The sequence below is a fragment of the Felis catus genome, chromosome D2, assembly GCF_018350175.1.
Source record: "Felis catus isolate Fca126 chromosome D2, F.catus_Fca126_mat1.0, whole genome shotgun sequence".
In the NCBI taxonomy this organism is placed as follows: Eukaryota; Metazoa; Chordata; class Mammalia; order Carnivora; family Felidae; genus Felis; species Felis catus.
Window position 1 is genome coordinate 70213100 of NC_058378.1, and position 10214 is coordinate 70223313.

At 44.3% G+C, this 10214-nt stretch overlaps 1 long non-coding RNA gene across 1 annotated transcript in view; it reads left to right on the forward strand.

Annotated features, from left to right (window-relative positions):
* The window catches only part of LOC109492703, a 78089-nt gene extending 75586 nt beyond the window's left edge, over positions 1 to 2503 (forward strand). The window contains exon 4 of the long non-coding RNA XR_006587326.1: positions 2372 to 2503. This is a non-coding gene — a long non-coding RNA (uncharacterized LOC109492703). The remainder of the gene's footprint in view (positions 1 to 2371) is intronic.
* Positions 2504 to 10214: the final 7711 nt, after the last annotated feature.

Here is a 10214-nt window from a genome sequence, read left to right on the forward strand (position 1 = left end):
GTCCCCACGGTGGCCTGCAGGAGGGACCGTCACAGGCAACAAAAGACACAGCTGAGTTCCCAGCAGTGGGAGCAGCTCTAACCTGACCCGGAGTTCCACTGTGGGAATGACCTTCCACCTCCGGCCCCTCCTCCCTGCTCCCCCAAACCTCCCGCCCCTGGGCAGCCAGCCCTGAGGCTCCTTGATGCTTCTAGAAATAAAGCACCGGCAACAGCTAGCGGCCCAAGCCGTAAACACCCAGAGTCTAGCATGGCCCCCATTAAGGCTCTGGCTTGGGGCTAGGATGGGTGGCCGAGAGAACGAGGCTCTTTTGCCAGCAGCTCTCTGCCACCGGGCTCTGTGATAAAACTACAGGCAAGCCCAGGACTAGTCGGGAATTTTCAGGGGGCTGTTTCTTTTCTTCCTTCAGTGACGTTCTTAACAGACTGGTGTGCAGGACTGGCTCCTCAAAATGGGAGACAGTTGGTGCCTGTGTGGGCCCGATGGGTATTTGCTTTGGAAACACCCAGCATGACAGGGTCTGTGAAAAAAGTCTCAGCGGTCAGGGGGACCAGTCAGGTGTCTAGGGAGCCAGCTGTGCTCCGAAGGGCAGCCTGCAGCTCCGGAGTTTCCTGGGAGGGCTTTGCAGCAGTGACTGTGGTATTGAGAGCAAATATTGGTCCTGGGAGCTATCCCCCTTGATGGAGGGGAAGCACTGCTCCCCATTTATGGGACTCTCCCCATCCAGAAGACTGGTTCAGATGCCAAGTTCTCATGCACCGGCTTCCTCGCTGGTGGGATCCTTAGTTTGTTGGGTTGGGCGTTCTTCTGTGGCCAAGTTGCCCGCTTAGATGGTCAGCTCCAGGGGGACAGATAGCTAAGGCCCCACGTAGTACTATGGCCAGGTGTGTACAAAAGGAAGTGGGATGGATTTGGAGAGCCCAGAAGCGTTTTGATCACACAGTCATACATGTACATTTACACACACAGCCCACCTCCCCCCCACACACATACCTCACCCACATTTCCACCATATCTTTGCCATATTGGTGTTCCTTAGCTAACCTATGTTTTGGTTTTTTACGACCGTGTGACTGTTTTAGGTAGGAAAACAGCCAGGCTTCCTCCCAGTCAGATCTCAGATCGTCTTAATGCTTTCAACTTAGATTTCCTATTTTGTCTCATATCAGCATGACCACACCTACTGTATTTTTATCATTCTTTTAACATTCTGTGTCATTTTGTTATCATTTTGAATTGTGAATAGCATCAAGCTGGATTTCAAAAATCTGACAGTCTTAGACTCCCCCTAAAATAATTTTGTCCGTTCATATTTATTGAGATCAAGAATATTTAGACTTCTTTCTGACACTTAAGTTTATGTTCTCTAGTCTTCATATATTGATATTTATCATGTTCTTTTTTGTGTATTAGGATAGAACTTTTGAGTTTTGGTCCAACTTATTTTTTTTCCCCTAAAGTTTAGAAATGTCTTATCTTCAGGGCACCTGGGTCGCTCAGTCGGTTAAGCATCAGACTTTGGCTCGGGTCGTGATCTCACGGTTCGTGAGTTTGAGCCCCGTGTCGGGCTCTGTGCTGACAGCTCAGAGCCTGGAGGCTGATTCAGATTCTGTGTCTCCCTCTCTCTCTGCTGAGCCTCCCCTGCTCACTCTCTGTCTCTGACTTGCTCTCAAAAATAAATAAACATTAAAAAAAAATAAATAAAAAAAGAAATGTCTTGTCTTCTGGGGATAGGAATGACTAGACTAGGAGCCGTGAGACAGGGCTTTATTCTGTGTGGTCATGAACTAGTTGTACAACTTTGGGTAAGTTACTTCCCCTGTTTGGGCTTCAGGGGTCTGTGCCACAATGAAATAGTTGGGTGAAATGATTCTGAAGGTCTTATTCACCCAGGTGTTAGCATGGTGTGATTTGGGGGTCAGTTGAGGTCCAGCAGAAGCTCTGGTCTCTCCAGGGAATGTGCACCTTCACAACGGAGGGAACATCTCCACAACCACTCTTCCGTGGGGCATCTGCTGCCCGGAGAACTCAGACTTGAACCTCACTGGGACAGCTCATCTTTCCAGGGGGAAGTCAGGCTCAGTTCCTCCCTCATCCGGGTCGATCACGAGTGGGATGTTTGTAACACAGCAGTGCCTATGTAAAAATCCTCACACGTTAGCATGTTTTATTGCATGATAGAAGCCTTTATTGCTCACCAACTACAGCGTTCTCCCCTATGTTTCCTTGCAGTTAAGCAGGTCAGGTGACCCAGCCTGGCCAATGGACTGTGGGCCCAAGTGATTTCTCATTATGAAAAGTGTTTCACTTTTGGGTCAAAGCATTTAAGAGCTAATACCGGACCCCCTACCACTCTCTTTTCCTGCTTCAGTGTCCAAAGACACACACGGATGATGGAGCTCCTCTGCCTGGGCCCCCGAGTGACTGTGTGGACCAGAGTTCTCTGCTGACTTCCTTTGGACATGCAGCATTAGCAAGAAATAAACCGATGTTAAGCCACTGAGCTTTTTTTTTGTTGTTTGTATTTTATTTTATTTTATTTTATTTTATTTTATTTTATTTTATTTTATTTATTTTATTTTTTTATTTTTGTTTTTTAAGCCACAGGTTCCATAGCCCATTCTAACCATTAGATGTGACAAATGTATTGAGGCCATTATGAAGCATGTGCAGGCTCTGTCTCCTCAACCTGGATATAAAAGGTTCGAGAATAGAGGATGACCAACCTATTTAACTCATTCCTTTTACCCTGGCACTGGTAGCGTAAGTCGCCAGAACCCAGTTACAAACTTGTGAAGCTCCCCCACCTCGGAAATGTTCCAAGCGTTAGCTCAAGGCACCTCTCTTTCCATGTCTCCTGCTTGCAAAATCTTCATTCACCTCTCATTGTGCAAGGGGTAAACTTCACAATCCCCGACACGGTCACCGGGTCCCGCACACCCTGCCCCGCCCCCTGCGCCGTATCCTTCCTCACTGCTCTCTCCCTGCTCCCCCACCCTGTCCTCTCTCAGCTCCTCACACGCCAGGCTCGCTCTGCCCTAAGACATTTGCACAAGCTGTTCCCTGTGCGTATCATGCAACATCCACAGCTTTTCTCCTGGGTTACTCCTAACCATCTTTCAGGTTTTAGCTTTGGGGGGAATATATGCTTTTCTATTCAAGCATAGTTAACATACAGTGTCATATTTTTTCAGGGGTACAATATAATAATCCAACATTTCTATACATTTCTCAGTGCTCATCAAGGTAAATGCACTCTTGGGGCGCTTGGGTGGCTCCGTCCGTTAAGTGTCTGACTTCGGCTCAGGTCATGATCTCGAGGTTTGTGAGTTCGAGCCCCACGTCGGGCTCTGTGCTGACAGCTCAGAGCCCAGAGCCGCTTCTGATTCTGTGTCTCCCTCTCTCTCTGCCCCTCCCCTGCTTGTGCTCTGTCTCTTTCTCTCTCTCTGTCTCTCTCAAAAATAAATAAGCATTAAAAGAAAGGTAAGTGTACTTTTTTTTTGACAGAGAGAGAGAGAGAGAGAGAGAGAGAGGGAGAGAGGGAGTGCAAGCAGGGGAGAGGCAGAGGGAGCAGGAGAACTAGAATCTTAAGCAGGCTCCGTGCCCAGCCCAGAGCCCTATGCGGGGCTTGCTCTCACAACAGCGAGATCATGACCTCAGCTGAAATCAAGAGCTGGATGCATAATTAACTGAGCCACCCAAGCGCCCCAAGGTAAGTGTACTCTTAATCCACTTTATCTATCTCACCCATCCCCCCACTCTCCTTCCCTCTGGCTCTTAGGGAATATTTTTAATGCCCTCCGCCAAGTCAGGTTATGTGGTCTCACGACATTGTCTTCCTCATGCCGTGCTCAAGGTATAATCTCAATTGTGATTAAATAATGAGTCGTGCAATTATTTGCTTAATGTCTGTCTCCTCATTGAAATCTGAACCCCAAGGGAGCAGGGATGATGTTCCTCTGGTGCCGAGCACAGTTTTAGGCGCACAGAGGTCATGAAGGGTGATGAACGAATGAATGGTCGGCCCTCAGGGTCTGGAGGAATTTTCTCCAAATTTTAGTGTGCAGCAGAAGCACCTAAGGGGCTTTAAACAAATAAATAGATAGATAAATAAGTAAATAAATAAAATACACTTATTATATATAGCTTATAATATGTATGTATTTATTCATATAAAAACATACGTATTGAAAAAAATTTTTTTAATGTTTTTATTTATTTTTGAGAGAGACAGAGGAAAAGAGAGACAGAGTGTGAGTGGGGGAGGGGCAGAGAGAGAGAGAGGGAGACACAGAATCCCAAGCAGGCTCCAGACTGAGCCGTCAGCACGGAGCCCGACGCGGGGCTCGAACTCGGGAGCCACGAGATCATGACCTGAGCCGAAGTCGGATGCTTAACCGACTGAGCCACCCAGGCGCCCCACAAACATACATATTTTAAACTGGGGCAAAATATACATAACATACAATTTTAAACATATTCAAGTGTGCAGGTCAGTGGCGTTAAGTACATTCACATTGTTGTGCTGTTATTGTCACCGTCGACCCACAGAACATTTTCCATCTTGCAAAGCTGAAACTCAATACCCCTTAAACAATAACTCCCCATTTCTTCCTTCCCTTGCTCTTGGCAACCATCATTCTACATTCTATCTCTATGAATTTTTCTGCTCCTAGAGGAAACACAATTTCCTCTAGGAAATTAAAACCCAAATTCTTGGCCCTGATTCCCCAGATTTCAGGTTCTGTCCATCTGGGGTGTAGCCTGAGAATCTGCATTGCTAACAAGCTCCCAGCTGATGGAGATGCCGTAGGTCCAGAGACGTCCCTTTGTGAACATGACTCTGGAGAATCCAGGGTAAATACCTCGTAGTAGGTTTTTGTCACATCTCCTGCAGCCCCTGAACACATTAGGAGTTCAGAAAATGCTGGTGACAGATGGGTTGATTACACTCAACTACACATAGAAGGACAAGTGGGTTCTTTTGGCTAAGACAGAGGTCTCAATTCTACTTATTGTATTCTCCTGGGAGATTAAAAAAAATTATTAAGGGATGCATGCACGGGTGGCTCAGTCAGTTAAGCATCCAGCTTTGGCTCAGGTCCTGATCTCACAGTTCATGGGTTCAAGCCCCATGTCAGGCTCTGTGCTGACAGCTTGGAGCCTGGAGCCTGCTTCAGATTCCACGTCTCCCTCTCTCTCTGCCCCTCCCCAACTCTGTCTCTGCTCTCTCTCTCTCTCTCTCAAAAATAAATAAAACGTTAAACAAATTTAAAAAATTATGAGTATCTGGGTCTCACTGTCGGTAAATAAACTAGAATCTCAGGGAGTGGGGTCCAGGCATTAGTGTTTATTGATGCTTTCTAGGTGATTCTGTTGTGAAGCCAGGCTTGAGAATCACTAGGCTAAGAAAGAAGTGCGAGGAGGATGATCAGAGGAGGCAGTTGGAAATTAAAAAGACAAACACCCCCCGAGACCGCACCCCTTGAGTTTTGTAGAAACACCTTTGTGACCTGAGCACGGAAATTATTATTTGCCCAACCATTGGGGAGAGGAGACACATCTTCCCAGTGTAAAAACCCCTTCTCTAGGGACCAGTTATGCTGTTTTCAGAGATCTGGAGTAGCGGGAAGAGATATCAGTACGGGAGCTGACCTCTTTCCAGCCAACTTCCCCCGGAGCTATTATTTCCGGACATCACCTCCTATTTCCATGAGTGTACAAAGTCATCCTCGGGTATACACTTCAGCCTTCTCCTACATTTGCTCACATTCACAGCCATCACCATTTAGTTTTCTCAGCAATACTGGAATAAAGTTCTTCTCTTTATCCATTTAGGGAACGTCTTGGTTAATGTGCAGTCCATCTTGCTAAATTAAACGTGGCTGAGGCTTCATTCTGCAAAGGAGTCTGCTTACCAGCTTTTTCAAGTTCTGGCCGACTGAATCCCGGCAGCATTCGTTATAGGTCCGCACTACTCAAAGTGTGGTCTGCGGACCACTGTTAACCAAGACCTTGTACTGTTCTGCGATACAGAATTTGAGAGTCAATATTTAGACACGTCTATGGCACTCTGACGATGAGGTGGCATTTCATTCTGAGTGTGTGATCAGAAGATTTGTCTCAGTGAACAGGAACTGACCAATTCAGGTATCGTTGACCTGAGTGGAAAGTTGCATGTGGTTATGAACTATGGATATGTGCCATGGGATAGGGTGCCATGTTGGTCTGTGATTAAACTCAATTGCTCTTTGCCATTAGTGTATTCAAACAGGACTGTATATTTCATTGTGATTGTTTTTTGGCATTTCCTTGATGACTACTGAAGTTGCGTTCCTTTGCTTATGTTTATTGGACTCTTGTTTATCCTGTTTTTTAAAAGCGGCTGTTCAAGTGTTTTGCCCACTTTTCTACTGGGTTTCTATCAGGTTTTCTATCTGTTTCTGTTGGGTTTTCAATCTTTTTCTTATTGAGGACTGGGAGTCATTTCAACATTCTGTATATAATGCCTTTGTTGGACAGATGGAACTAAAAAAATTGATGGACTAGATGGAATTACAAATTACAAAAAGATTCTTCACCCAGATGACTTGAGAAGCAAGAGCACAAGGATTAACCCTGTGGTCCTATTCATGACAATACCTTGCAAATTTCTTTTTTTTTTTTTTAATGAAAAATTTTTAAATTTAAATTTTAGTTAACATATAGTATAATATTCAGGAGTAGAATTTAGTGATTCATCACCTACATACAACACCCAGTGCTCATCACAAGTGCCCTCCTTAGTACCCATCACCCATCTAGCCCATCTCCCACCCACCTCCCTCCATCAACCTTCAGATTGTTCTCTATCATCAAGAGCCTCTTGTGATTTATTTCCCTCTCTTTTCTTTTTCCATCTCTTCCCATATGTTCATTTGTTTGGTTTCTTAAATTCCATATATAAGTGAAATCCTATGGTATTTGTCTTTCTCTAATTGACTTATTTTGCCTGGTGTAATGTATTCAAGCTCTATCCACGTCTTTGTAAGTGGCAAGATATCATTCCTTTTGATGACTGAGTAACATTCCATTGTATATATATACCACATCTTTATCCATTCATCAGTTGATGGACCTTTGGGCTCCCTCCATAGGTTGGCTATTGTTGATAATACTGCTATAAACACTGGGCTGGAAGTCTTAGCCTCAGCGATCAGACGACAAGAAGAAGTAAAGGGTATACAAATTGGCAAGAAAGAAGTCAAACTTTAACTCTTTGCAGATGATATGATATTCTATGTAGAAAACCCAAAAGACCCCATCAAAAAATTACTAGAACTAGTACATGACTTCAACAAATTGCAGGATATAAAATCAATGTGCAGAAATCTATTGCATTTCTATACACCAATAACAAAGCACCAGAAAAAAAATCAAGGAATCAATCCCCATTTATAATTGCACCCAAAACATTAAGATAGCTAGGAGTAAACCCAATTAAAGAGGTAAAAATCTATACTCTGAAAACTATAAAACCCTTATGAAAGATATTGAAGAGTTCACAAAGAAATGGAAAAGCATTCCATGCTCATGGATTAGAAGAACATTGTTAAAATGTCTATACTAACCAAGGCAATCTGCACACTCAGTACAATCCCTATCCATACCCTGGGTATCCATAAGAGATTTTATAGATTTATTTTTAAGAGATTTTTAAGAGAGTAGAAAGAAGAGTTAGGGATTTATACATAATATCCTCAGGTAGGACTATTAAAGGTGCAAGAATAAGATGCCCAATCCAAGTAGTTTAAACAAGAACAGGAATAGATCAGCTGACAAAACTGAGACGGAGTCAGACATAGCTAGATCCAGCCAGCTGCTCAAGGGCTCTCTCTCTCTCTCTCTCTCTCTCTCTCTCTGGTCTCCATCTCTTGCCCTACATTCTCTTGTTGGCTTTATTCCCTGGAATATTCTTTCTTTTGGAGAGAATGGCCCTCAGGAACCAGGCTTACATGGTTCTTACTTGTCCTACCTTGAGGGACACCCTCTGTCTCCCAGCGTCCATATAAATTTTCCCAAAGGACTTTGGTGGGCCATGTTTGGATTATAAGCCCACCAAGGGACCAGTCTGAGTTCTGGACCACCCCATCACAGTGGGGCGGGGGTGCGGGGGCGGGAATAGAACTGTCAGCCTGAGAGCCCCGCCAGAAAATGCTTGGTTCAGGGGGGTCAGTACCCAAAGGAAAGGGATGCTGAGTGGACCCACAAATAATGGACGTTCACAACTTCAACTACAAAGGCAAAGGGGAACCACGGGAAACTCAGGAGTGTGCACATGTTGGCAGAGGAGGAGGGAGATACAACGTGAGAGGTATATCTGGCATCACTGGGTGGTAGGAGCAGGAGGTGACTGGTGGCAAGGAGACATATTAGGTGCATATACATTTAGATATATGGTTCTCTCATTTACTGATTCATCACTTAGCCTCCCAATAAATATCCGTTGAGCACTGATCTTTTGCCAAATGTTCTCTCGTAATGGTATGACCGTGATACATGAGACAGATATAGTCCTCGACTTTATGGAACTAATAGTTCAGTCATTAAATTTCTCAAAAGTGTTTTGTTTTGTTTTGTTTTGTTTTGTTTTCTAAAAAAAGGTAATATAGCCTTATCACTATGCAGGGCATAAACAAAACCAGTGGACTGGGCCATGCTAAGAATTTAGAGGCCAGCAGCCTTTATCACGAGGGATATCTTCCACCAGAGACTAAGGATGAGGTAATCCCTGCTAATAGGTATGGCATTTATCTCTGAGCTTCCTGGCAGCTAAGGCAATAAGGGAAATGTGTTGAATTGCTTCACTCTCATTATCTGATGCCAATTCATCGTGGAAAGGCAAATCTTTCCTTGGGTTCAGTACTTTGCAGAATTTATTAAAGGGCCTATATAAAAATATTTGGAGTAGGGGCGCCTGGGTGGCTCAGTCGGTTAAGCAGCCGACTTCAGCTCAGGTCATGATCTCGCAGTCTGTGAGTTCGAGCCCCGTGTCGGGCTCTGTGCTGACAGCTCAGAGCCTGGAGCCTGTTTCAGATTCTGTGTCTCCCTCTCTCTCTCACCCTCCCCTGTTCATGTTCTGTCTCTCCCTGTCTCAAAAATAAATCAAACATTAAAAAAAATTAAAAAAAATATTTGGAGTAACATCATAAAATCTTGTCTCCTAACCTGACAAAATGACCAGGGGCCTTACACGAGTATTCCACACAGCAGCATTTTGTGCCTAGTCCCCCTCAATTTCTCCCCAAATCAGCTTCAAACAACATGGAATCAGAATAATGTCGTATCCCTTGACATAAAATTCTATTAGGGAAGCCTTTTAAAAACTTCTTTCTGTTGTTTCTGTATCCTCTTCTATATACCTGTGGTTCCACTTGTATATCTGCATGTCTCTGAATTCTGATTATTTATTGATATATCTGTTCCCCTCATCTTCTCTCTACTAGATTTCAGTTTCTTAAGCACAGATCTCATGCCTATTAAAATTCTGTGTCCCCAGTATCTTATCACTGTATCCAGCCTAAGAGGGTGAGTGTGGTGGCAATGGACAGAAAGAACGAAAGAAGGAAGGAAAGGAGGAAGGAAGGAAGGAAGGAAGGAAGGAAGGAAGGAAGGAAGGGAGGGAGGGAGGAAGGAAGGAAGGGAAGAAGGAAGGAAGGAAGGGAGGAAGGAAAGAAGGAAAGGAGGAAGGGAAGAAGGAAGGAAGGAAGGGAGGAAGGAAAGGAGGAAGGAAGGAAGGAAGAGAGGAAGGAAGGAAAGAAGGAAAGAAGGGAGGAAGGGAGGGAGGAAGGAAGGGAGAGGGGGAAAAAGGAAGAGAAAGAGGGAGAGTATTTATCCAAGGACAGAAAAGGAGAAACTTATCAAAGAGGTCCCCAGGCTATGCTGAAAGAGGCCAGTTTGGTCTAATGGAGCACAGGCAGTGAATAACACAAGGGGATTTGTAGGAAGGCTATTCAGGAAAGCATGAAGAGTCAATGAGAAGACTAAACCTTGTTCTGTTTTAACAAAACTTTAAGAACTTGGCATGTTCAAAAAAAAATCAGTGCCCAATGGGGATTTCCATTAAACAGTTATGATAAAGAGATAAAGAAGTCCTATTTTGACTACATCTTCCTATTGTCTCACCAAGGGCCGTGGTGGTCCCTGGGGTATGCTGTTTGGGGACAGACAAGGCC